Source organism: Falco naumanni, chromosome 12, assembly GCF_017639655.2.
Source record: "Falco naumanni isolate bFalNau1 chromosome 12, bFalNau1.pat, whole genome shotgun sequence".
Lineage (NCBI taxonomy): Eukaryota > Metazoa > Chordata > Aves > Falconiformes > Falconidae > Falco > Falco naumanni.
Window position 1 is genome coordinate 31,360,729 of NC_054065.1, and position 25,658 is coordinate 31,386,386.

At 39.6% G+C, this 25,658-nt stretch overlaps 1 protein-coding gene across 22 annotated transcripts in view; it reads right to left on the minus strand.

Moving 5' to 3' along the window:
• The window catches only part of NRXN1 (neurexin 1), a 725,766-nt gene that overhangs the window by 517,305 nt on the left and 182,803 nt on the right, over positions 1-25,658 (minus strand). The window lies entirely within an intron of this gene.

Consider the following 25,658-nt stretch of genomic DNA (forward strand, 5'->3'; position numbering starts at 1 on the left):
AACTATAGCGGAAACAAACATCAATGGACTCTAAATAACTACCCAGTGAAAATATAAATCTCTTGTGGCACCTGGAATTACACACACACAGTTTATACCTGAAAACCAATGCTGCTACCTGCCCAGACCTACTTGCACTGAAAGATTTTTTTTTTAATTAAAAAAGGGAGAGGGATGTTGATTTTTAAATAACGCAGTACATATGAGTATTTAGCCTAGAACTAAGTGCAGATCCAGATTAACTTCAATACATGGCTATTGAGAAAAACAAACTTATTCTTGAGTAAATGAATTAATGAATAAAGTTTGGTGGTGTTATATATATGTATAGCAGCATATCTATATAGATGTAGATACCCATAGCAGTACTTAACATACAATAATTTAGGAGGTATTATATAGTAACTATTAGCAGTAGAACAGAATAAGTAGTCTTTTCAAATATTTGAATAACTAGTTCAGAGTATTTAAGGCAAACCTGTCAAACTCAAAATGTGGTCTAAGCAGAGGACACTATCAGAAAACAAAGGTAGGAAGAACACATTCAGTGAGCCAAGGCTTTCCAGAAAAACAATAAGGAACAGCTTGAGCCTAAAGTATCAAAGCCCACAATTTTTGCATTAGACTGAATAGTATGGTCATATCTTCATTTAACTGTTTTAATTGTTTTGTCATAATTTGTACAAGCACAGAGTCTGTACTACACTCACCTGCCCCTGAAGCTGTGTTCACTCATATCATGTGCAGATCTCCAAACACACCCTAAAATTTAGCTACTATACTCCAGTGTCTTCACTGGTAACTATTAGCTTTTCTCCGAAATAAAGTTATCTTGATTTTATGCATCGTATTTTCATTCTGCATTTCCAGAATCAGACATTTTACAACTTCAAAGCATGTATTAGTGATATGTGTTTGCCATGTCTGTAGCATAAACTTTTATTTATTCCCTGTATTGCATGCTCAAGCTATTAAAATACTTTTTTTCTTGCTACCAAGCAGCTCTGGTATTTTGATAACACTATAGTCAACAATATAAAGTCATGTAGGATTTGGACAGTATATTAGATGAAACTTTGAATGGTTCTTACCTCTATGATGTCTTGGGAAGCTCTTTCTTTGGAAAGCCTTGGCCTAAAGGTTTTTCCATATTTGCTGGTATTTTTTCCCAATACCATATCATCTGTTTAGTTCTACACTAATTTAATAAAATTATAGCAAGACTGTAAATTCCACTGTTATACTGTAAAGGTCCTCGGGATAATTACTATTTTTCACACAAGTATTAGAGATCCATCATAATTCTCCTGTTTACAAGATGACTTCTTTAAAAATTCAGTTCAAGGGTGGATGAATTCCAACTAGTTAAAACAAATTCAGAGGAAACTGCCCCTCTGGCACGTGGCTGGAGAAGCTGGAGAATACCACACAGCATGAGACTTCTTTTAGGAGGTTCTGTCTCACCTATTACAATTCCAGTAGGAAATGGAGAAATTATCTTGGTCTCACAGCTTTATTTTGATAAATATATAAAAAGTGCTGTTTGACAGGATTTTGAATCATTATTCTGAGAAATACAGTTGGAATTCAGTCAAGCTCCTCCAGTCCTGGAATTCTGTGGCATGGTTGCTACAGCTAGGTAGGAATATACCTAATTATTCATATTTTACCACTTGTCCAATAAATTTCTCCTTAAAAACACCTCAATTGGTCTATAGTAAGTAGAAAGGAAGGAAAACAATTGCAAATAATTCAGAAAGTTTTACCCTGCTTTCATATCCTACTCACATTTTGCCTTACACCAAGAAAACCATAGAATTTCAGTGAAGTTTGAATACTCTTGATGTCCAGACCTCCAAGTTTAGTTTCCACTACATTAAAATATTATCTCTGCTAAACCAAATAGTTCATATTTAAGGAAGGGTTTTTTCCAAGTTTAAGTGCTTTCAAGGAGTTCAGCGCATGAATAAAATTTATTTACTTTTTTGTCTGTAAGTTTCTCTCAACAACACAACTTTAAGTCTCTTCACTGAAAGGAAATAAGTCTCCTCTCTTGCAAACTTCGTATTTAGGTCAACATTTCTCTCAAATAGAAAAAACAAAGCCTTAATACTCAAAAACTAGGAACAACAAATCTCAAAGTGTGGCTTATTAACAAATATATCCTGCTTTGTTCAAAGTGCCAAGAAAACAAGGCAAGTAGCAACTTTCCACATCAGCACATCAGGAAAGAACCTACTAGCATTAACAAAATGTTCACAGCCCACATGCAAGGAAAACATCCAAGTACAACCACCGTCCATGAAAGATGTACAAGAAAAAGGGATACATATTACGTATTCCTCAGTTTATTACGGAAGCATATCACAACAGCTTTGGAATCATGGAGAACCTAATGAGAGTTTTATTTTTTATTTAGAGTGCTCTAGAGAAGCGGCTGAAGATTAAATGTAATGCCTACTGGTTTAGAGAAGAAATTGTTTTAGACTGCCAGAAGCTGTTGACTACTCCTGTTAATCCCTGTTCCTAGATTAACTCAGTAAAATAAAGAAACTAATAAAGACAAACATCCTGTACGTACAGACCATTCATAGATCCATTTTATTTTTTAAAGCAATCCTAATCTGAGAAGAACACTGGAACTTGCACAGAAAAATGATATTCAGATTGTGATGTGTGAAGTATCTAGTCACAAAATCAGCCACTCTGCTCGGTTTTGCTTTTAGATCATGGATCATATACTTCTGTCAGTCCTAAAGCTCCTATTCCACAAAACCGCTATTTATTTTCTACTTCAGAAAATTCCAATAAAATAAAAATACAGATAAAATAAGACACATCCTTATATTGCAATAATAAAAGCTACACAAAAGGAATAGACATTCTTCCTATATGAAGTTTTTAAAACATTTGAAACAGGTGTCATTTTCACAGAAATATTTGTCTTTCATCTTGCACCTACATTCATAGTAACAAACAGCAGAAAAATCCCTTTTGCTGCCTGTTTTAAACATGCCCTTTACTACTTCTCTGTAAAAAGGAGGAAGAAAGGAAAAAAACCCACAAACACAGACCAAAACCATGGTCCACAGCCTATTTTATTGTATATCAGAAGTTATTTTCTGAAGTCAAAAAATGCAGGAATCCACAAGACACCTGAGAAACATCAGTCTCCACTGGTTCCCTTTCCTGATTTTTCTTTTCACTAACTCCAGCAAAGACTTTTTGACTATGATCAGCCATAATAACCACTCGCTCTCTCCCTTTCAGAAGTCTATTGGAGAAGGAAAAAGAAAGTAATTCTCATTTCTTACTTTCCCAATGGAAGTGCTCAGCTGAAACACCAAAATAATTACACTGTTACAAATTGTAGAACAAAAGTAGTAAAGCAGCACTGAAAAGTTCAGATGCACACCAACATACAAGCAATCAGTACGGTCCCACAACTTTGTTGGCACTACAGAAGACGCTGCTCAGGTTCTCTCAAGTTTTATCCTCCATGTAAGAAGAGGATAGAAGTCCTTCTTTTCGAAGAATCTAATGGTCTGTAAGAGTTATAGTCAACAGTTTCAGGAAAAAACACACCTCAGAGTCCCATCGAGCACAGCAGGAAACACCTTTGGCAGTAATTGGGACGCGCAGCATCAGCCCAGCTACACGCCCAGTACGCTGAAACCAGTTCAGAGCCCAACAGCAGCAGTGAGTCAGGCCTAAAGGTGCACCGCAACTCAGCATCACGTCTCTTGCAGCAGTTAAAGTGAGTGACTGAAGAAAATATCAATACTTATATAAATATAAATGTTAATAATCATATACTTGCAGAGCGGTACTTCCTAATAACCACATCATTTTACCATTCCAGTTTCAAAACTGTCACAACTGGTGCTCATTAATATCTTTGTCTCTCACAAACGTAGACAAAACTTTTCTTTCAAGAACTTCTCTAAGCACTTTAGAAAGTGATCTGTGATAGTCACAATGCATCTGACAATAAGGCAAGATATCAAGCATCATTGCTTACTGGAAAAAAAAGATACCTTTTATTTCGAGCTTTTAGCTCAGTTTTCTTTTGATGCCCTTTACTGCTTTCTCTGTAAGAAACTGAAAGCAGGCAATAGCTTATCTCCCTTTCCTGTGATTTATTTTTTGAACTCTAATCTTCGAGAAGACACAGTGAACTGTGCTGCACCAATGTAGATGCAATATGGCCATACAATTGCACAATTAAGTTTCCTGCTTTGTTCTTTACTCCCCGTACAATTGCTAATAACACACTATTGCTTTTTTCTTGCCAGCTGAACTGCAACTGCATTTTAAGTCTGGCTTTAAGCAAGTTTAGAGGGACATTACCTACTTTTTCTGATGGGCAAAAGCAGATTCAGAATCAGTCTGCCTACAAGCACGGTTCCAGTGCTATCATTCACTGCCTCCTCTTGCCATCTAAGTTTTCTTACTGTTTGTTATTTATGAACCCAGTTTCATCTACCTCTTCAATGTCCAACGATGAAGTACTGACCTCCTACCTGTCTCAGCTTTAGTTTTCACTGCCTGAAATAATGAGTGCCAGCAGCAAGGTTTGTTTCTCTTACTATTTCTCCCTTCCCTTCAAATAGCTTATGATGCTGACAAGCATAATGGAACTGCAACGGTACATGTAGCTCATGGTCGCCACAAGGTATTTCATTCTACCCTTTATCTTCTCTATTCTGACCAGTCATTATATAAAAAAAATGAAGATTTTTCTAACAGACTAAACTACAAGGATTTTGTTTTTAATGGTAATTCACAGCATCAGCTAGATTACCCTTATTACACACTCAGTGTTACACAAATACTCTGAAACATTGCAAGATACAGCATCGAAAGAACAATTAGTATATTTTATGTTAATCCTAGATTGATTTTTAATCAAGGTTATTTAAGTTATCTACACTGGAGTGGACATATTGAAATAAAATTCTGTTTAACCCTACTGGACTTTGAAGAAGACAGAAAAAAAATCAGCAATTGTTCTAATCAGGAGTAGAATTTGAAGGGAAATAGCAATCAAACTTCAATGAAACCTGGTATTAGAAATTTGTTTTCATTCATTAGTATCTGTGCTCAGAGAGGAGCTTTGAAAATGCTTTGCCATCCCTGCAGAAAGGTCTGTAAGTGGCCTAAATAGTATAATCCCTTTACGAAGTCATTCAGAAATCAGAACAGCAAGTCATGAAAACTACTGTATCCCAGCTCAGAAATGTGAAGAGCACGAACAGTTACACAGCTGGAAAACATCTGTACTGATTGCATTTTGATACAGAATTGAAGCCTGCCTATAACTGAGAGTCCCTGTTCCACGTTTCAGGCATGTTAACCAGTTTATATAACTTAGCTATAAAGGAACATAGCATGTCCACAATGGAACCAGTGGCCCAAGCTTTCTGCCAAATACCATGGTCCTTCCATACCAAACTATCATGCTCTCATCTTCCAATCCAAGGAAACAAAGCAGTGTTCAGTGTCTGCAAAGTGACCTTGGAGTAAGTGAAAGAATAGCACCCAAAAACTCTTAACTCACTACATAGTTTAGATTGTGGGGATGAGCTTTAACTCCTTAATCAATACTAACTTGTTGCAACACTTCTCCTAGGAATGATATGCAAAAAAGTGTTCCTGTTACTTAGTATTTTATGTTATCCATACTATTCCGAAGTCAGCTGTAACACTGAGTGAAAAGGGTTGCAGAAATGCAGAGCTTTTACTCTTTGGCAAGGATTAATAACTCAGTAGTTATAACTTGTCAACTTTTATTTCTCATTGTGCTCTAACAAAATAAGAATTAAAAACCCTAAAATTCAGTTCAGGATCCACATGATAGTTTGAAAAACAAAATAAATATTTCCGATTAAAAACTTTGCCATGCTTTCTATATATAAATGCATGTACTTGTGTATTTATTTACATATTTTATATGAATGTCTGTGCAAGATTTACAAAAATGAAACCATTGTGGACAGTATTTTATTGCATGAGGCACTAATCTTATCTGATAACATAACTCCAAAATCCCTTGCATCAAAAAAAGGTCACACTGTACAACAAAATACATTCCTTCAGTGCAGGTAGTATGAATGTGAAAAATCCTGTGCCTTGGTACCAAATACTACTAGACAGTGTGCTCCTTGGATAGTAGGCTACCTGTCTAATTACTCCCACACAGATGCTCAAGCTAAGGTTAACGAGAGAAAAAGGGGAAAGTGACTTTGGGTTCCTCCACAATGTGATGGCAGAATTCCCTGCCACAACTACAACACTACAAGGTTAACTAGTTCCACATGCACCTTTTTCTTGGCCACACTTACTTACAAAACAGAGGGAGGAACCCGGAGTGCCCTGGAAGGGTACCTTTCCACAGGCACCTGTTCCCATAACCCTGACTTTAGATACTCTTCACAAATTGGTATACTACACAGCTGCCCCCCTGCCTTTACCGTCTGCATTCACACCCCCTGATAACTGATGACACCTACACTTCTGGTGTCTCACCTAAGACATAGTATTTCTTTTTGTTCCTCAACTACATAAAAGCCATTAAGGGCTTCCCCTGCACTCCCCCCTCCCCTCTGCCCCCAAGCCCGCCTCCCACACTGTAAGAATCCACACTGCTATATAAAAATGGGAAACAAGGTTCACCAGCCAGCAGCAGTCAACAAGTAGAAACTAAGGAAGTAGCAACTTTAGAGGGAAAAAAAAAGACAAAGAGGACATGAGATGCCTCTGACCCCATTTTTTATTTTCCCCACCCACAGGCACACTGGCAGTCATCACATCAACATTTTCATGCATTTCTGCTGCATGTTGAAAAATAAACGGGAAAAAATAGTATAACTTCACATGTAGCCTTGGTAACAGTTAAGCCAACAACATATTGGAAAAGGGAATATCTTTCAAAGCAACTAATAATTTACCTCCTGAGACAGGTCAGGTCTAGCTACTCTTCATAATTTTCAGTGCTCTAAATACACTGAGCAAGAGAGGGAAAACAGCTCCCAAGAGTATTTCGCACTAAAAGAATCTATTCTCCAACATGCTTGTCAAGGAAGGGGTAGCTACTGCAGATGTAAGAAAACTTTGTCTTTCATAATATTACCTTTTTATTCAACTGCAATTGCTCTGCGAGATTCTAAGAGTGTTCTTTTTCAGCAAGCCCTTCTTGTCCTGTGAGTCTTCTCTAAGGTATGACTTAAAGAAACGAAACATTAGGAATGACTGCTCTGAAATCAACTGAATCACACAGTTGTATAGCCAGAGCTGGATCTAAGGAATCTCTCAAGAGAACATGATATAAGCAAAAGCTGGTTTAGGACAACTTTACAGTATTCCCTGTATTTTTTACAAAAGTTAAGCAGCATTTTTCCCAGGACAACAAGGAGAGGAGGAGTCCATCTACACTCTCAGCTCTCTCAAAAGCTCTTAATCTGTACTTCTAAATACCATACAACTAATACAACTATAGGTATTAGGAAATTGGATAACTGCCATTCTTCCCTGCATTGAGTAGCTAAGAAGCATTGCTACATATTTCATCTTCTTAAAAAGCTTTAATGAATAGAAACATTCACATTGCTAAACTTCTGTATGCCTCTGCATATTTAATAATAAAAAAAAGTGACCACCAAAAAAAGATTGCTCAAGTTCATGTATAAGTGGATTGTAAACCTGTTTTAAGTGTTTCAAAAATAAGAACAATAATACTAAAAAAGCCACATTTACTCCATGACCCTAAAATAATTTTGTTCTGTAATGACTCAGAAAATCCTCCTGTCAAAACCAGCTGTGTAAGAGTGATTTCCATATGCTGTAAGCTTTCAGAACTTGTTACAGATGTTTCAGTGACAATTCAGAATACTCAACTTCTACCTGAGGTACCTGTGAAAGCACATCTCATTAACAGTCAACTTAAGAGTAACCAGCCATGCCTACATCTACTTGACTATCCTTATGCTACAGCACGTTCATACTTGTATTTCTTCACTATCCCTACAAACGTATAAATTAAGGATTTCAAGCAGAGAAAACCTGTAACACTTGAAAGGATACTCTTGCCATATGCTACAAGAAAATGGAAACTGGGTTTGAATTTTGGCAACACAAAATACTGACATTACAACTTGTACTGAAAGCTAGAAATCAACATTTATCAAGTACTCTTCAATTAACTATATTTGCTTGCAGCACCTAGTTTGTTGCAGTTATCTTTAGAGCTACTGAAAAAGACCTGCCACAGAAGCTTACAGGCATAAAGCTTATCCATTAGCTGTAATGTGCAACTTTCTTCTTTCAAAATCTATACTTAAATCTCCTGCTGAACTAAGTTACCTTCTTAGATTTGTTGAAAATGAATTTGCACAAGCTCCTTTGCCCCCATAGTCAATGCTGTCTCTTCTACTTGTCATCACGAAGAGTTCCCTCTGAAATACTTGATTTGTTTTCAGACTCAGCCGAAGTCATCTCCTCTGAGAGAAGCTCTCAACAAAATCCTTCTAAAACGTAAGAATTTCGTCTTTACAATACGCCCTTTCTTATGATCACCTGCAATATTCAGTCTAGCTCATTGCTAGCTAATCAGTTAGCGGGTACTATAATTAGCAGTAATGTTGTAACAAACTCAAGGTATTACGCAGAGGTTTATCATCTGTTTAGCCTTAAGTATCTGTCTTAGAATCATTTTTGCAAAAACCGCATCCATTCACTGCATGGGGACGAGAGGGAAAAGGTTATGCTTCCTACATTTAAATTATCCCTCACCTCGCCAGCAAATTAACTGCTTTCGCCTATTTGTAGGCATCTTCAGCAGAATCTCTTCTGTTGAGTTCATAAAGAGCAACAAACACAAGGCAGGCATTTGTAGGAATCGGGCTCGATATCAGAAAGAGAAAAGCACATTTTCCCAAGTACTTCATGTGAACTTCGGATTGCCACCTCCTCCCCTCCATGTCTCCTGTACATGAGTAATATTCTAGTACATCCCTTGTTACACACCACTGTGACAGAGGGAGGACAGGGAAGGCAAGGAAGCTTCCCAAAGTGTTGTTGCCATACATAAGCCTTCAATCTGATTATTACTCTAATTTTTTTTTTTTTTTTTTTTACCCTGATTTGTCTTGCTTGTTGCACTTGACTGCAACAGAACAGTCAGAAGGCAGTTGCTACAGAAAGTCATTGTGGCTATCAGCAGCAGCTAATTACTTCTGTCATCAGTTTGAGTTTCCATGTATTTACAATCAAAGGGGCACGGAGCTGCAACTAGACTCTGCATTGTCTAAGGAGAAGAGAGTAACATATTCCTGAAAACTTCCACCAATCCCGAGATCCTCCTGCCAACATTTTTCCTGCAAGTTCTAATATTTGTGATTTGGAAACATCAAGTGAAATAGGGGACTCAAATATGTAGCCAGAAATCCCCAAAAAACCCAGAGTCCCAGTCTCCTGGAAACAGTAAGAGACATTAATTCGCAGTGTTCTCTATTGTTCAGCCAGGCTTTACAGAGCGCACTGAAATCCAACACAACTAGGTTTCCCCACTTCAGTCTTGCCCTTTTCTTGCCTCATGTTAATACTTCACCGCAGAAATAAACACCTCCCAATAATGGAGAAAAGTAAAAGGAATTTCATTGTTTTAAAAATCAGGTACTATTTTGTCAATACAACATTTTGGCTTAAAAGTCATAGCCAGCCAGGTAAAAATAACTCATCAATAGATACATTCCAATCTCACTGCAGCTGTGCATTAGGAATAAAAAGTCAACAAGACCCTTCAATAATCTATTGCTAAGAATAAAAGTCTGAGGGAACATTATAAGAATCCAACCACCACACAATTGTCTGTGGTTAGCCAACATGTCGTTTAAAAACATCGCAGAGAACAGCCAGTCTTAAATGCAAGAACACTTCCAGCAGCTACATGGTAGGATGCTGACCAAGGATCAGTATCAGCCAAGAAATTTTTTTTCATACTGATTCTGTCCATTAATCACATTTTAAGGCAAAGTGCTAATATTTCCAATAAAATTTACTTTCATACCATTTAAAAGTAAACGTAAGGCTAATACAGAACCTGTTGCTAGGGGAATTCATGTTCTGCTACTTGTTACCTTTATTATGATAAAACCTTTAGATAAAGCTTTAATTGTGTGAATATTAGTAGTCTAGCACAGGTTTTATAAGTTATTCCATGGTATTTTAATGCAATCATATTTTCTAGAAGAAAGGTTTTTGGTTTTAGGGGGGGAATTTGGGTTGTTTTTTTCTTTTTTTCTAGAAGGATCTGATCCAGACATGCTTTTATCCTGTCCACAGCTGTTATAAATTTCTAAATTTAGGAAACAAGCAACAAGGCAGCTTTCTACGAAAATAAGTTTTTTCTTGCAGTAAAAGAAAATATCAGAAATAAACAGATCTGTACAGACTGCATGACTAAACTAGTGTTTTGCCTGCAATGACAAGAACAGCTCCACAGAAATAATGTTTTAAATATAGACAGTAAAGGAATACAGAGAAACTTCTTTAATAAGTCTTATTTCTGGCATTCAGCCTCCTCTAGGAAATAACCTTACCAATGCCTTTGATGGGAATGCACAAGGAAGCAGATACCCAGCTACACAGCACTTATTGTTAAATCAGAACTGCAGAGGGTGCGTTTTTCCAGGGATTTTTCAGTTTCAAAAAAAGGAAAGAAATCTAAGATTTTTCAGAACCAAAAGCATTAATCAGGAAGGATGGTTTCATCCTTTATTTTAAAAATAATTAAGATAAATAATTCAGAATGTAGCTCCCAGGAATCAAATACTTAAGAAAACTAGACATGACTATATTTCCCCCGTTTGCTCAATGCACATCATCTCAAAAAATATATTGTTTAGTGAAATAAAATAGTAAGTGCACAAAAAATGAATTCCCTTCACACATACAGAATAAATGAGCATATGACTAAACCTATAAATAATTACATAGCGTCTAAATTAAAAAAAATCTAAACTAGGATTTTAGGCTGAGTATTTTTGGAGTATCTGGAATGCAGAACTTTGACAGATTTTTTTTGTTGAACCTTACATACAGTGAGTTTTTGTTCTTCTACTTATGCTGTTATACTTTCTGAAAAAGTAGACATGGACAGGAATCACAATTACATTTTGAAAATTAATTATTACACATCTCTAAGTTTGTAAAGATGGAAGAGAAGCCACAGTCACTTTTTTCCAGCCTACCCATGAAGTTCTTGTAAAATGAAAATCCTTCCAAATAATATCCAGGCATTAGATGAGACCCTGAAGTTTCAACAAAACCATGCTTCCCTGAAGACTACATGACTGTGCCGACAGAAAGAGCTCCACGTTCTGTGCCAGAAGCCAGCCACAATAGTTCACCGGCCTTACAGAAGCTAGTGTAGCACATCGCTGTCCAATTTGGAACTATGCAACGCCTTTGATCTGCTTACCACCGAGTTTCGGACGTGTCATTATAGCTCCACAGTAGGTCAGTTCCTCAAATTTAAGTTTTCTATTTTGTATCCTTAGTTTTGTTAACGTGAGCCAATCAGGAGACCACAGGCCGGTCAGCCTGACCTCCCTCCCTGGAAAGGCGACGGGACAGCTCACCCTGGAACTCACCTCCACGCACGCGGAGGAAAAGAAGGTCACCGGGAGCCGTCAGCATGGAGTGACCCAGGGCACCACGCCTGCCCAACCCGACGGCCTTCTGCGGTGGGACGCCTGGCCGGGTAGGTGAGGGGGGAGCGGTGGGGGTTGTCTACCTTGGCCTCAGCACGGCTTCTGGCACTGCCTGCCACAGCCCCCTCGGCGGGGAGCTCGGGGCGGGTGGGCTGGGCGAGGGCCGGTGCGGTGGGCTGGGAAGGGGCTGGGCGGCGGAGCTCAGGGGGTGCACAGGTGGCACAGAGGCCAGCTGGAGGCCTGGGGCAGCCGTGCTCCCCGGGGTCAGCGCTGGGTCCCGTCCTGCTCCACTTACCCACCGGTGACCGGGAGGAGGGGGCTGGCTGTGCCCTCAGCAGCTTTGCTGATGGTCGGAGCTGGGACCAGTGGCCGGTACCCCCGGGGCTGCGCTGCCCGGCAGCGAGACCTGGGCAGGGGCAGCGCTGGGCGCAGAGGGACCCCGTGAAGGGCCACAAGGGCAAGTGCAGGGTCCTGCCCCTGGGGAGGGACAACCCCCCGCACCAGCACGGGCTGGGGCTGACCTGCTGGGGGGCGGCTCTGCGGGGAAGGGCCTGGGAGCTCTGGTGGGCAGCCAGTTGCCCGTGGGCCAGCGGCGTGCCCTGGTGGCCGAGGGGCCAGCGGTACCCCGGGGTGCGCTCGGAGGGGGGTGGGGGTTATCTCCCCCTCTGCTCTGCCCTGGTGGGGCCGCATCTGCACATGAGGCTCAGACTGCAGCACGGGAACCTCCGCCTGAAGACGGGGAAGAACTTCTCTGCCATGAGGGTGCCGGAGCCGTGGGACGGGCTGCCCCGAGGGGCTGTGGGGTCTCCTTCTCTGGAGACATTCAAAACCCACCTGGACACTATTTCCATGCAGCCTGCTCTAGGAGACCCTGCTTTAGCAGGGGTTCAGACTAGCTGATATGCAGAAGCCCCTCCCAACCCTGACCATGCTGTGACCCACCTTACTACAGTAGCAAAGGCACATTGTAAGCCCCAGATTCCACAAAAGGAAGAAATGAAGCATCTTGCTGTCAAGCCAGACTGCAGTACTGCAAAGCTTATGAGGGTAGGAGTAAATTAATCATGCAGAGATCCATGCTGTCATGGTTAGAAGCTTTTGGTACCTGAGGTAGCTCAATTATAACTAGAGTTATAATTCCCTACTACACTCTGTTCTGACATGTAAGCATACAAAGACACAGCAAAGAGGTTTCTTATACAGTAAGGAATCATAAAAGGATGCAAAACCACAGATACTCAGATCAACAGGAAAGCTTAGAATTGACCTGAGAGATATAAATCTCCCAGCAACAGAAACCGATCTGCTACATAAGACATTTTGTGCACTTAAGCCGGTTGCTGACCTCCAGAGCAATCACTTCCCACCACGCCCCCTCCCCCCCAGGTTGAGTACAAACCTATCACCCTGAAGAAAATTCTTACCCTTTCTCCATCTACTTATAAAATCACCACATGCTCCTCCTCTGAGAATTTCAATCAAAGCAGCACACTGTGCATGTGGCACAAAGTGAAGAAAGGAGTGAGACATGCTCACTGCTAGACAATAACCAGCTGTTAAAGACTTTACCTCTAAAAACACCCTCAAACTGAAAGCCCTTGGTAAAAAAAATATTGCTCAATCTTTCTTACTAGCCCCCTCAATATATTGAAAGGCTGCTATAAGGTCTCCCTGGAGCCTTCTGTTCTCCAGGCTGAACAACCCCAACTCTCTCAGCCTTTTGTCATAGGAGACGCATTCCAGCCCTTGACCATTTTCATGGCCCGTCCCTGGACCCATTCTAACCGACCAGGTCTTTCTTGCATTAGGGACCCCAGAACTGGATGCAGCACGCCAGGTGCAGGTCTCACTATGTTTAGGAGCTAACGGACTTGGGTATGTCTGACTATCAGCATGCCTTTCTAACAGACTCAAAAACTCTAAGTTTTTCTATGCTTTCATCCTTCACAGTCTAACAACTGGATAGCAACCCTAGTTTCCAGGCCAAAATTCTCTCACCCAACATTATAAAGGTACCGTTTCAGCCAACTTTGAGGGTTTCTTATGAAGAATTAAAGATACTTATGATCATTAACTACATGTGAATTAAAGCCTTCATTATATGTAAAAAAATGTATTATAAATTAGTTTTGCATTCATTTACAGATCTGCTACTTAAGTTTCTTTTAATCAAAAGTATTATAACTCTTGAAATCAGAAAAAACCCTCTGTACATACTCCAGCTACCTCACTTACAAGGTCCAACAGTCTGCCAGTGAAAGATCTGTAATTCACTAGTGACAGCCTATATAAAACAAATGAGCTATGAAGAAATGCCCTCTATGACTATGAGTATCAGGTATTTAAACATATTTCATTGGAAAAACCTATCTTACTCTATTGGCAAAGATGAGTGAAGACTGATATTCAAAAATAGCCAGAGGTTTAAATTTGTGCCAAGTTACAGCAACAAATCGATTCCAAAGGCTCCAAGTAAATCAGCAGCGCAGTCAATTCATCCAGATCACTTTGTAACACATACAGCGTTGATACAGCAAGGTTCCCTGGTACGGACTGTAGGCAGGTTTTATTTAAATGTTGAGTATCAGCCAGCTTAGATATGCTGCTTCTGTAACATAATTACAGAGCATTTTGGAGAAACTCCTCACCTGCCAGTTAAGATATCCTGCTAGAGAAGGTTATCATTCACTGAAACAGACGGACTTCTGACCCGGTCTACCAGACAAGAATCTGTCTCAAAATCTAGAAGAGAATCACAATACAGCATCTTTCCTGTATATTTAAACATTTATGGATAATAGAGTTCTGAAAAGCACTAAAGTTTTATTATTTTATGGCTAGAGCAGTGACAAAGACCTCTTCTCCCTGCACAAGTCTCAAAATTACTTTTATATACTGCCCTATCATTATAGCTACTCAAGTCTAATCTAGAGCCCACTACTGCTTCTGCTGCAGCCCTCTCCCCCTTTTCTCTGGTTTACTATTCCTTCAGAGCCTTATTTCAGCACTTTGAAAAGTACAGATGCTGCAGTCTCAGGAGGCCTTTGCTTTATTTCTCTTTCCTTATCAGTATCATTTGCAAGGTGCTTTTTAATGTCTTCTCTTGAAGACGTGCACACACAGCTCTGTGTGTTATACTTACATGTTGTACTCGCATGGTTATACTTACAGCTCTTCTGAAGTGGTTTTTCATCCTTGCCCAGACTGTGAAATCAGGAAGGCAACAATTTGGTTGTGGGAGAGCAATAATTAAGTTTAGGGCTAACACACAGAATTCAGACTTGCAATACTGAATAATTGAAGTTATACTGAAACTATATCAAAGCACATGTTCATTAATGTTTTACATCTAAAAAAAAAACCTACAGAAGTTTTTATGGACAATCAAGGATAGAGCTTTTGGGGATGACTGAGAGGAAATGCTATTTCATCCAGTCATATCATTTCTTTTACTGATCCTGTAAAGTCATTTCTCCCCAAGGCAAATCTAAGCAAAAAATGCTGATGATTTGGGTAGAATCCCCCAAGACTAGCACCGAAGATGGCATGCCATGTGTGTTGCTCTGTCACAAAGAAACTGAACTTTACTATGGACACTGCAGCTTTCAGTACATACCTCTCCGCTCTTTCAGTAGCTATGTGTTAGTGCTAAGCTCTGAAGCCTGAGTACTACTCAAATACCAACTGACAACAGAAGACCCAACGAGGACTTGCAGCTCTTCAGCTATTTTTGCTTTAGCTCACTGAAATGAAACCACTGGAGTTAATTTTACTATAAGTATGCATGTATATACAAGCCTTTATAATATATACATAGTTTCAGCCTTTGAACAGGTACTGATTCTCTTTAACTGTGCCACTTGGGAGAAGGGGTAACATCAAACCATTACTAATCCCCTACAATTTCTTGAATCCCACGTGCTTTGTAAGCAGGAACTACTGCATATGTAGTAATAAAAGTGATTTGGTGTTTAGACTTCTGCCTTCAAGTTAAACAGGTATTTATTGTGTAACTTTAGCATCTAATTTATTCAAAATCAAAATACTACTTCATAAAAGGAAGCCACTTTCCCAGGATGGACAGATAAAAACTATGGATCAACTTAGTTGTTTCAAAGTTCTTAAATCAGAGGGAATAAGTGAATTCTACTGGAATGACTTTGAGGTGTCAGCAGCACCTCTCTCACCACCTTTTTTTCCCTTTTTTTTCTGTCCTGAACAACCAGCAGCAGCTTTTGTAAACTAAATAGTCATGTCTGTATTTGCCAGTATGACAAACTGAAAAATCTAAATCAGGTGGTTTTTTTTTTATTAACTGGTCACTGCAGTAACTGAAATAAGTGTAAAGGGGCACTGGCGTGTGTATATATAAACAGCAAATTAGTACTTAACCTTATTTTTGTATTGGAACTATTTTGCATCACTACTATTTTTTAAGCTTCCTGTATTATTGAGAAGCTTCTAGAAAGTACTTTTTAAAAAATCAAAATAAAAAGTAACATAGAAAAAAATAACATAAGGACAATATTTTTTCTCTGTTTGCCTTGGTGAAATTTGTAATACTGTCAAATTTTCCAGCACCACCAAGGTATCTCAAATTACTTAAGGTTTGCACTTATTCTTACATCATACAGATGAGTTATTAAATGCATCTTGCACAACACAAGATACAAACCTTGTATCTTAACAGAGCAGGATGCTTTTTTGTAAAATCGAAGACAAGCATAAACATTTACAACAAAAAACCAAATCAAGTCAGTAATGCAATAGTTTTATATCTAATATAAAAAATATTTGCCAAACTACACTTGAAGTATTTAAAAGTCCACAAGTAAATCAGGTAGAGAAGCATAATTCTGTACATTGAATTGATCGCTGTAATACTCTTATAATCACTTGATAAACAGTGCTTATTATCCTGAAGACAGACAGTGTTCTTCTCTAATACAGCAATCCCATAAATAATACTAAGACCTCTGACACCGAAGACGACTTTTTCATTAAGCAGAATCTAAATGAGCTAAAAAAATACAGTATGTGTAGAACAGTAATCGGGAGCTGCTGATAGCTTGCGTAGGATTTGAATTTTTAACAAGTGGATTAGTACCTTCACAGAGGCAAAGTCACCTATCCAGCCTTAAAAAAAAAAAAAAAAAAAAAAAAAAACCACACACCACACCCCAACACACATACACAAAAACACACCCTCAAAGACACCTACCAACCAACTTTTGCCTCGCTATCACCCAGCAGCAGCAGAAAACAGTGTTTTCAGTGTGATGTACTGTCATATACTTGCGTAAGTGTTCAGCCTTGTAGCTGTAAGTTCCACAGCTGGACCCATGAATTCACTAGATGCTGGTTTTACAGCATTAATGGCATTAGGAAGTTTGGTTAGCTCACTGCATTGTAGGTTGTGTTTTACATGAATTCAAAATACAACTAAGACGACTGTTAAAAGCTATTCTGGAAGAAGACATACTTAACAACGCTTGAATTCTACCTTCTGCATTACCCATTTCTGAATATTACCAAATGGTTGAGCAAATACAGTAATTTAAAAGTTAAAAGAAAGTATGAATGTGGAGCTGCCGTTAACCTGAAGTGTTTCTTCATAAGCCTTATAGTGCATAACATCTGCACCATCTGTAAAGATAGTGTAAATGGTACGAGACTGCTAAGGCTTCAGTTGCAGCTTCTGGCCTCTAAGAAAGGGAGCAGAACAGTCAAATATGTAATACTGTATAATATAACGCATGTTTGACACTACAAAGTATCTGTACGAACAAACAGAAGTACATAAAAGTAGATGTCCACAGTCAGAGATATTCAGAAATTAAAATAATGTTTCAAGAGTCAAATGTAGAAAGGAAGCCTACAAAAAGGTGGGCAAAGGGACAAGTAACCTGACAGAGACACCGAGACACCGTCGGTGCACACAGAGATGGGGTTAGAAAAGCCAAAACTCACTTGGAGCTGAATCGGGTGAGGAATGTCAAAGGCAAACAGGGATTCTACAAGTATGTAGGTCTACCCAGACGTCAGTAGCGCCTTTGGTGCTGTCTGCCCTAAGATCCTCATAGACAAAGCTGCTGATGTACAGGCTGAACAAGCAGACAGCAAGTGGATTGAAAACTGGCTGAATAGCTGGGCCCAAAGGGTGGTGGTCAGTGGGACAAAGTCTGGCTGGAGGCCAGGAACTAGCAGCATACTCTGGGGTCAGTACTGGGTCCAGTCAGTTTAACATCTTCATTAATGATCTGGATGAAGGGGCAGAGCACACCCTCAGCAAACCTAGGGATGGCACAAAACTGGAAGGAGCGGCCGATCTGCTACAGGGTCACGCTGCCACCCAAAGGGACCCTGACAGGCTGAAGAAACAGGCTGTCAGGAACTTTATAAAAGTTAAACAAGAAGTGAAAAGTCCTGTACCTGGGGAAGAACAGCCCCATGCACCAGCAGATCTGGAAAGAACCCTGGCAGAAAAGAACGTGGGGTCTGGTGGATACCAAGTTGAGCATGAGCCAACACAGTGTCCTTCGCACAAAGGAGGTTAAGGGTATCCTGGGCTAAGTTAGGCAAGGCACTGCCAGCAGATCAAGGGAGGTGATACTCCCCCTCTATACAGCAGCGGTAAGGCCACACCTGGGATACCATCCAGCCTGGGCTCCTCTGTACACAAGGGGTACACCAAGCTACTCGAGAGTCAAAGGGCCACTTCAACGATTAAGAGACTTGAGCATCTCTCATACAAGAAAAGTCAGAGAGATGGGACTGTTAAGGCTAGAAAAGGCTTAGGGAGGATCTTATTAACGTGTATGAATACACGAAAGGAAACTGCAAAGATAGAGCTAGGTCCTTTTCAGTGGTGTCCAGTGACAGGACCAGAGGCAATGGGCATGAACTGGAATGCAGGAGGTGCTGTTTGAACATCAGGAAACAATTTTACTTTAAGGGCGACTAATCTCTGACATGGGTTACCCAGAGAGGTTTTGGAGTCTCCCCTCCCTGGAGATATTCAAAGCCATCTGGACACAATCCTGGGCAAGCAGGTCTAAGTGACTTGGCTTGAGCAGAGGGGCTGAACACTATGGCCCTAGGGGTCACATCCAACCTCATCCAGTCATAAAAGACTGCACAGATATTTAGTACAGTCCCATCTATTAATATCAGCTTTTCAAGAGCTACAAAACTAGGCTCTTCCTACACACATTGTCCTGCTACATGCCTTCTCCTAGCTTAGTGCAGTCTTGTTCAGTAGACTATGTACCAAGAAACAGTACTAGATCTTTATGATACATTAAACACTCGCAGCCAGACCTACAAGGATAAAGAAAAAAGGTTTGGAGAGCCTCAGAAAAATATTTGACGCTTCAACCTATGTACAGAATCTATTCTTTTTTATATAGCATTTTTTAATATATAGGATTTATATAAATCAGAACCTTTCTCATTAGGCTGCCTCTCCATGCTAGGAAGAGTATCAGGGTCAAGCATGCAGAGAACGGTGATGCAATTACACCAAAGTACCTCACTTTTAGTGGCATCTTTGTCTTTCCAGTAGGAAAGGAACATTAGACAGCAAGGCATAGATGTTAAGCCACTGACTCTTCAAAACAAGTTCTCTGGAATATTTTGTTCTTCTGCAGATCAAAAGACATACTTTTCAAACCACTTAGCTCTTTTACATTTATAGGTCCTGACACTCAGTAGGATCATGAAGTTCACCATGCATAGCGGTAGGACATGCATCTAACACAAAGACAGAGAAAATGGACTCACAAGAACATTTGATCAAAGTTACACAAGTGATGAGAATTCTTTTGTCAGGTAGTCCCCAAAATCACTTTCTTATATATTGAGACTGATGACAAATAAATGGAAACCATGTAAATACAATACAGATTCTGTACAATATATTACTATAGCCTCATTTCCACAGGTCAAAACTGAAGGACCGCAGTCATTCCTTCTGTACCAAGGATTCCATTTCAGTTGCCACAGGTAAGCAATGTCTAAGATTATTATTTTAAAAAAAAAGAGCCAGTTTTAAGCTTCAAGATTTTTCTCCCCAGGTCCATTTATCTGCCAGTGTTATGATGACTAGCCATTAAATTCCCCACTTAACAGAAGTGATATTCTACATAAACTATTCACAATGTATCTTTAGTCCCTCCAACTCAGTCTTCTTTTCTGAAAGTTCAAATCAGTAACAAAGCTGCATATTCCTCTGTAGGCCCACAATTTTGAATATAAACAGCTGCTTTAGCTTATTTCTCCCCATTAGGGGCAATCACCTGTTCTCTTCTGGAGTTTGCTTTCCCATTCTGATTCTGTTCTCTGCTGCAGACACTCTCAATGATATTAGCGCTCTCCCTTTAGCAGCTGCCTTATCGCGTGGAAGTCTGCTTTGGGAGAACAGATGCAGGGGGAAAAAACTTGCATCGAACACAGCCAACGCTGGCTAAAGCAGTAACATTTGCCAATTAAAATATGTTACTTAGATTAAATAAGACAGAACAGGTATGAAACATAGATTTCACAGAACAGATTTTTTTTTTTTTTTAACCAATGTAGCTACAAAGAATGAACACAAGAAAATATTAAAGCAGTCCACCAACCCATTAACAAATTCTTTCTCTTCACCTCATTCCAATTACTCTCTCTGAAGGGGAAAAATCCCACTCCTGCCTCCCAAGAGAAGTGTTTTGTTATGTTTGCAATGATCAAAACAGTTCCTTCAAAGCCTTATAACAAAACACAAAGAAAATGCAAGTGAGCATAAAACTAAACAGACAGGGGAAAAGAAATATTCCCCCCCACCCTCACTTAATTTGAGAGCTCAGGGGTTTAAATATCCGTGCAAGATTTGGATGTAATTCATCCCTTTACCTGAGAGCTAAACTCACCTTTTAGGATAGCTAGAAGGTTGTTCTAACTCAAAGGCTATGGGATACACTAGTCTTAAGTGTGTTCTAGTGCTTAAGCTTTCCATCTTGCACGAGTAACCACTTAGTGGAGGCAGATCCAGTATGTGAACTATTGCTCTAAACAAAAACCCAATAACTTTATCTTCCTCTTTGTGTCATTGCCTAAGCATTTTATAGGAACATCAAGAACTCAACAAGACAGACTAGGGAAGGTTACTTGCAGAGGGGTCTTGCAAGCTCCACCTTTGTGGTACATGTACTCTGCAGACAGAAAAATCTCTGCCTTCCATATGAATCCATGTTATTCTTCTTATAAATGGGCCATTTGACAGTTCACATCACAGTGTTGGAAGGATTCTTGTTATCCCAGCTCTTGTATAAAGGTCTCTTTCTCATGTCTATATCGGCAAAGGGCTTGACTTTAAAACACATTTTTCTGTTACTACATGTTATGCTGTAGGATAAGGTGCAAGTTTTGATGTTGATGAGAAAAACCTCCCGAGAAAAGACTAAGTACTTGCATGATTCTTCTATAAGGAATAAAAAAGCCCTTGAGATTTAGGCAGATAAAAGTTATTCTCCTCCATCACTCATCTCACCAGGAACAGAAATAAGAAGCATAAAGACAGTCTGTATACAGGGGTCTGTACAACATGCTGTGTACATTTATTAACAGGTGACATTCACAATTTTGTGTTGCTCTTAATGAGTCAGGGATCACAATAAGGTTCTCAAACCTATACCTCATTCACAGTGCAAATGAGTCTTACCATATCTCATCTTTCATGTTTATACCTGAATATTCAGAATTTGCTTCTACTTGCATTAAAGCCATAAAAAATCCATAGCTGATCATCTCCCAGACAAGACATTTTTAGATACATTTTGGACTGTCCCCTTTCAGTGGGTTTAACGCATGAAAAGAACTCTTAAATACCAAGGGAAATTATAACTAGTTAAAAGAATTAACAACTATCAACCCTACAACAAAAAACGAAAAAAAAATTAAATATCTGATTATGGTTCTAAAAAACCCCAACTTTTGGAAGCCTTACTCAGCCAATTAAAGCAAACTAATCCAAAAGTGTCAATCATCCTATGTTAGCAACACATTATCAGCCACTCAATTTTACCTGAGCACTACCACCACCACCATTTGAGCATCAGTAACAGGACCAGGAGAGCTGTTGCAAACTGTAAATTCTTTCAGGCAGGACCTATGTGGCACCTCTTGCTCAGCATAGAGTGTACATATTTCCCACTCTCCGTGGTCAGAAAAAATGATGTAATCACATTTAATTTATGTCAGATAACACTTAATCCACATTTAAAAATAAAACACACAATTACTGTTTTAACTGTCAAGGAAATATCATCTTCCCTCCCTACTTTTGCTACAATATCATCTTCTAACTTGCAGAACCGTATAACCCAGTGCCCAATATGTATATCAGTGGAATTAAACTCCTAATATCCATTACATTCAAAGTTTAAGGTCTTCAGCATGTGCCCCACACTGAAAAACTGCATCTGGACAACAAATACAATATCCTTGCCAAACACCAAGCAGCAATTCATAAGATGTTAGTGAAAGACATCCAAGTACTAATGATTCAAATTCACGTAGCTGATTTCAGGAGATGAATCATAACTAACCTATAAATTCCACTAATTGGAAATCCCTCTCACTGCCCACACTTATGAGGAAAAAAACCCAGAAATTAGGACACCTCCTATAACATTTCTGTTCAAAAAAACACAAATAAGGTAATCATTAATTAACTTTTTTTGGCACAAACACCTCTCAGTTAGATCTACACATCCCAAAGACCAGCAATATATGTATAAACTTATACACATACATACAACAGAACAAAGACTGAGTATTCCTAGGGCATAAAAGCTATTAATTATTTCCTTTTAAAAAAAATAGTAAATCATTTAAATACTAGAGATAGCTTGAAAGGATGTAGCAATAAGGCTATGTAGCAAATCCCAGTAATTACATATTCGGCATGCTACAAAATAATTCTTAAAAACAAAAGAAATTAGTATTTCCCAGGTTATTAACAAGTCACCATATACTGAAATCAAGACCAGTCAATTCTTAGTTTTATGAAAAAATGAAGGTTGAGATAAATGCGTGTAATTACTGAAAGCTTGTTTTATTATTTGATCACTAAGGTCCAGGCCCAGAATTATTAATTAGTTACAAAAGCAACCAGTTCAAATGAGGGCAATTCAGACCTGACTGCCTCTTTCCTTGACTCTTGCCAGACCCCACCTCTCTGCACACATGCCTGCAGACCAATATATTGCAGCCATGCCCCCTAATTTAAAGGGCATTCGCCTCACTGAAGCTCTGCCCTCTAAGTTACTCTTCAGAGCACTCTATTTCATGCTCTGCAATCACAAGGACAAGGATCACTCATTAAGAAATAGGCTAATAACTCATGAGCCCATGAGTCTGGGACATAGCCAGAGATCTGTAATATGGGTTAACATCTGACCAAACTGTGAAAATAATTGCTACTTCTCCTTTACAGTAGCTCCATCCCTTTGCCATGACCTGGAACGTGCACCACTAGTGCCAGACCTCTCCTCCGAGAGCACTGTGGTATTTCAGCTTTGCCATACTCTTTTTAAAAAAAAAAAAAAATCCAATAGCTTTATATAATCATTTTTACAGATCCTATGTGTTATTGTTACACTGAAATCTGACAAAGAAAATAGGCCCTAAAACATACATGTATTTAAAAAATTACGACACCTCTACCAGCACCAGGAGTAGTTAGGTCCGATTATTTCCTTGAGCAACTCAAACCATGGCAGCACCACAATCCTTCTTTGGCTACTGGCAGGCATCACCTATGACTGCACATGCAAAGAACAGCAAGCCATGCTGAACAGAACCCAAAGCAGGGCATTTAGCAATTCATTTCCTATTTCCCATATGTCAGTAAATTAATGGGAACTGGAAGTTCTGAAGTAATTGTGCATTTCTAAAATTTTCAGGAAAAGACACCTTGTTTTGAGTTCCCACACACCTTGCATTAGATAAAAATATACTCAAGACCCATGATGTTCAGCTAGAAAATACTCAATTTGGGGTGTAGTAAACTTTGAACAGAATATAAACAGAAGTAATTTGCATTTGGTTTTTTTGTGCCCTCGCTACTCCACTTTTCCACTCTGTATCTAGGCCAGTATGTACATATGCACACACACTTTAAGGCCTTGCTTTCAATGAAAAATATGCTCATGCAAGGATGAGAAATAAGCAAATAGAAAGCTGCCAATCAGGTACTTTCAAGATTTTCAACAGACAAGTAGTGCTACATGTTGATCACAAAATGATAACATGGGTGTACCCTCGTAGGATCGTCAAGCATGGTTATGTCATCTCCTTGCCTTATGTCACAAATCTAGAGGAGCAGCTACATAGAAGTCTCCTTTACCTGTCCAAGGACAGCAGGATCCACACTGCTTACTCATTAGAGGAAAGATTGGCACTTGTGACCAGGCTCTCAAGAGGCAACTGCTCTTTGGAAAGGAGAATAAGAAGATATTACTGCATACTATACCACCAGCAATAGTTGAACATCTGTCCTAAATCCATCTGGAATTCTGTCAAGATACTGTGAAAATCAATCCCAGTAACCCTTCCAGTATTCACTTACTGAGTCCATGGATGCAATCACATGACTGTCCTGACAATCACAGTATCACACAAGAACTACTGCTAAAGTTGTCTAGTGCAAGAAATCCATGTGTAAGTATGTGGACAGCAGGTCTGTCAGCCGCAGAAAGCTCATCTTGTTCAAGTCAAAAATGCTCACCTACCTTTAAGCTACTGACTATTTTGATGTTTCTAAAAAAGGTGGAAAATGTGATAAAGAGCTAGACAAGTCAGATGCCACACATAAAAAAGAATAAAATAGAAATTTTCCTGTCCTACCCTTATTGAAAGGCCTTACTTGTCAAGGCAACCCATGTATACTCCTCAGCAGGTTGGTTTTTTTTTTTCCACTGGAAGCCCTGAATATCAAGCTAGAGTCCAGTGTGCTGAAAGCCAATCTTTCAAAAAATGAGAGTACTTGCCAATAAGTCACAACTGTTTTACCATATGCCATGTTGTTCTGCCAAGTATCACCAGCCTGTTCTACTTTTAAGCAAATTTCATTATAACATAGCTCAGAGCAATGCTCATTAAAAAATATACTGGAAAATGTCAAGTTGTTTTTATATTAAAAATGTGACTTTGTTTTCCATAAAGATTTCAGACTGGTATTTATTGAAGAGGAAGGAAAATTTGAGAAAGCTCACCTCCAACTTGCCACTCACTTTTGGGACTAAGCATTTCACAATGTCCCGCACAAACCCCTTGTCTCTAAACTGGAGAGACACGGAGTGGATAAGGAATTGGATGGATAGTCGCACTCAAGGAGTTGCGGTTCAACAGCTTTATGTTCAAGTGAGACCAGTGACAGGTGGCAATCCTTGGGAGTTGGTATTGGGATCAGCACTGTTTAGTATCTTTGTTGGCGACATTGGACGCTGGGTTGAGCGCACCCTCAGCAAGTTTGCTGATGACACCAAGCTGCACAGTGAGGCTGACACACTGGAGGGAAGGGATACCATCTAGAGGGACTTTGACAGGCTTGAGAGGTGGGCCTGCACAAACCTCATGAAATTCAACAAGGCCAAGTGCAAGGTTCTCCACGTGGGTTGGGGCAATCCCAAGCACAAATACAGGCTGGGCAGGGAATGGATCGAGAACAGCCCTGAGAAGGACTTGGGGGTTTGGGTGGATGAGAGGCCCAACAACATGACCTTGCAGCCCAGAAAACCAACTGAATCCTGGGCTGCGTCAAAAAACGTGTGACCAGCAGGTCAGCAGAGGTGATTCTCCCCCTTCTCTCCACTCTGAGACCCCCCCTGCAGTGCTACGTCCAGTTCTGAGATCCCCAGCGTAAGAACATGGACCTGTTGGAGCGAGTCCAGAGGAGGGACATGA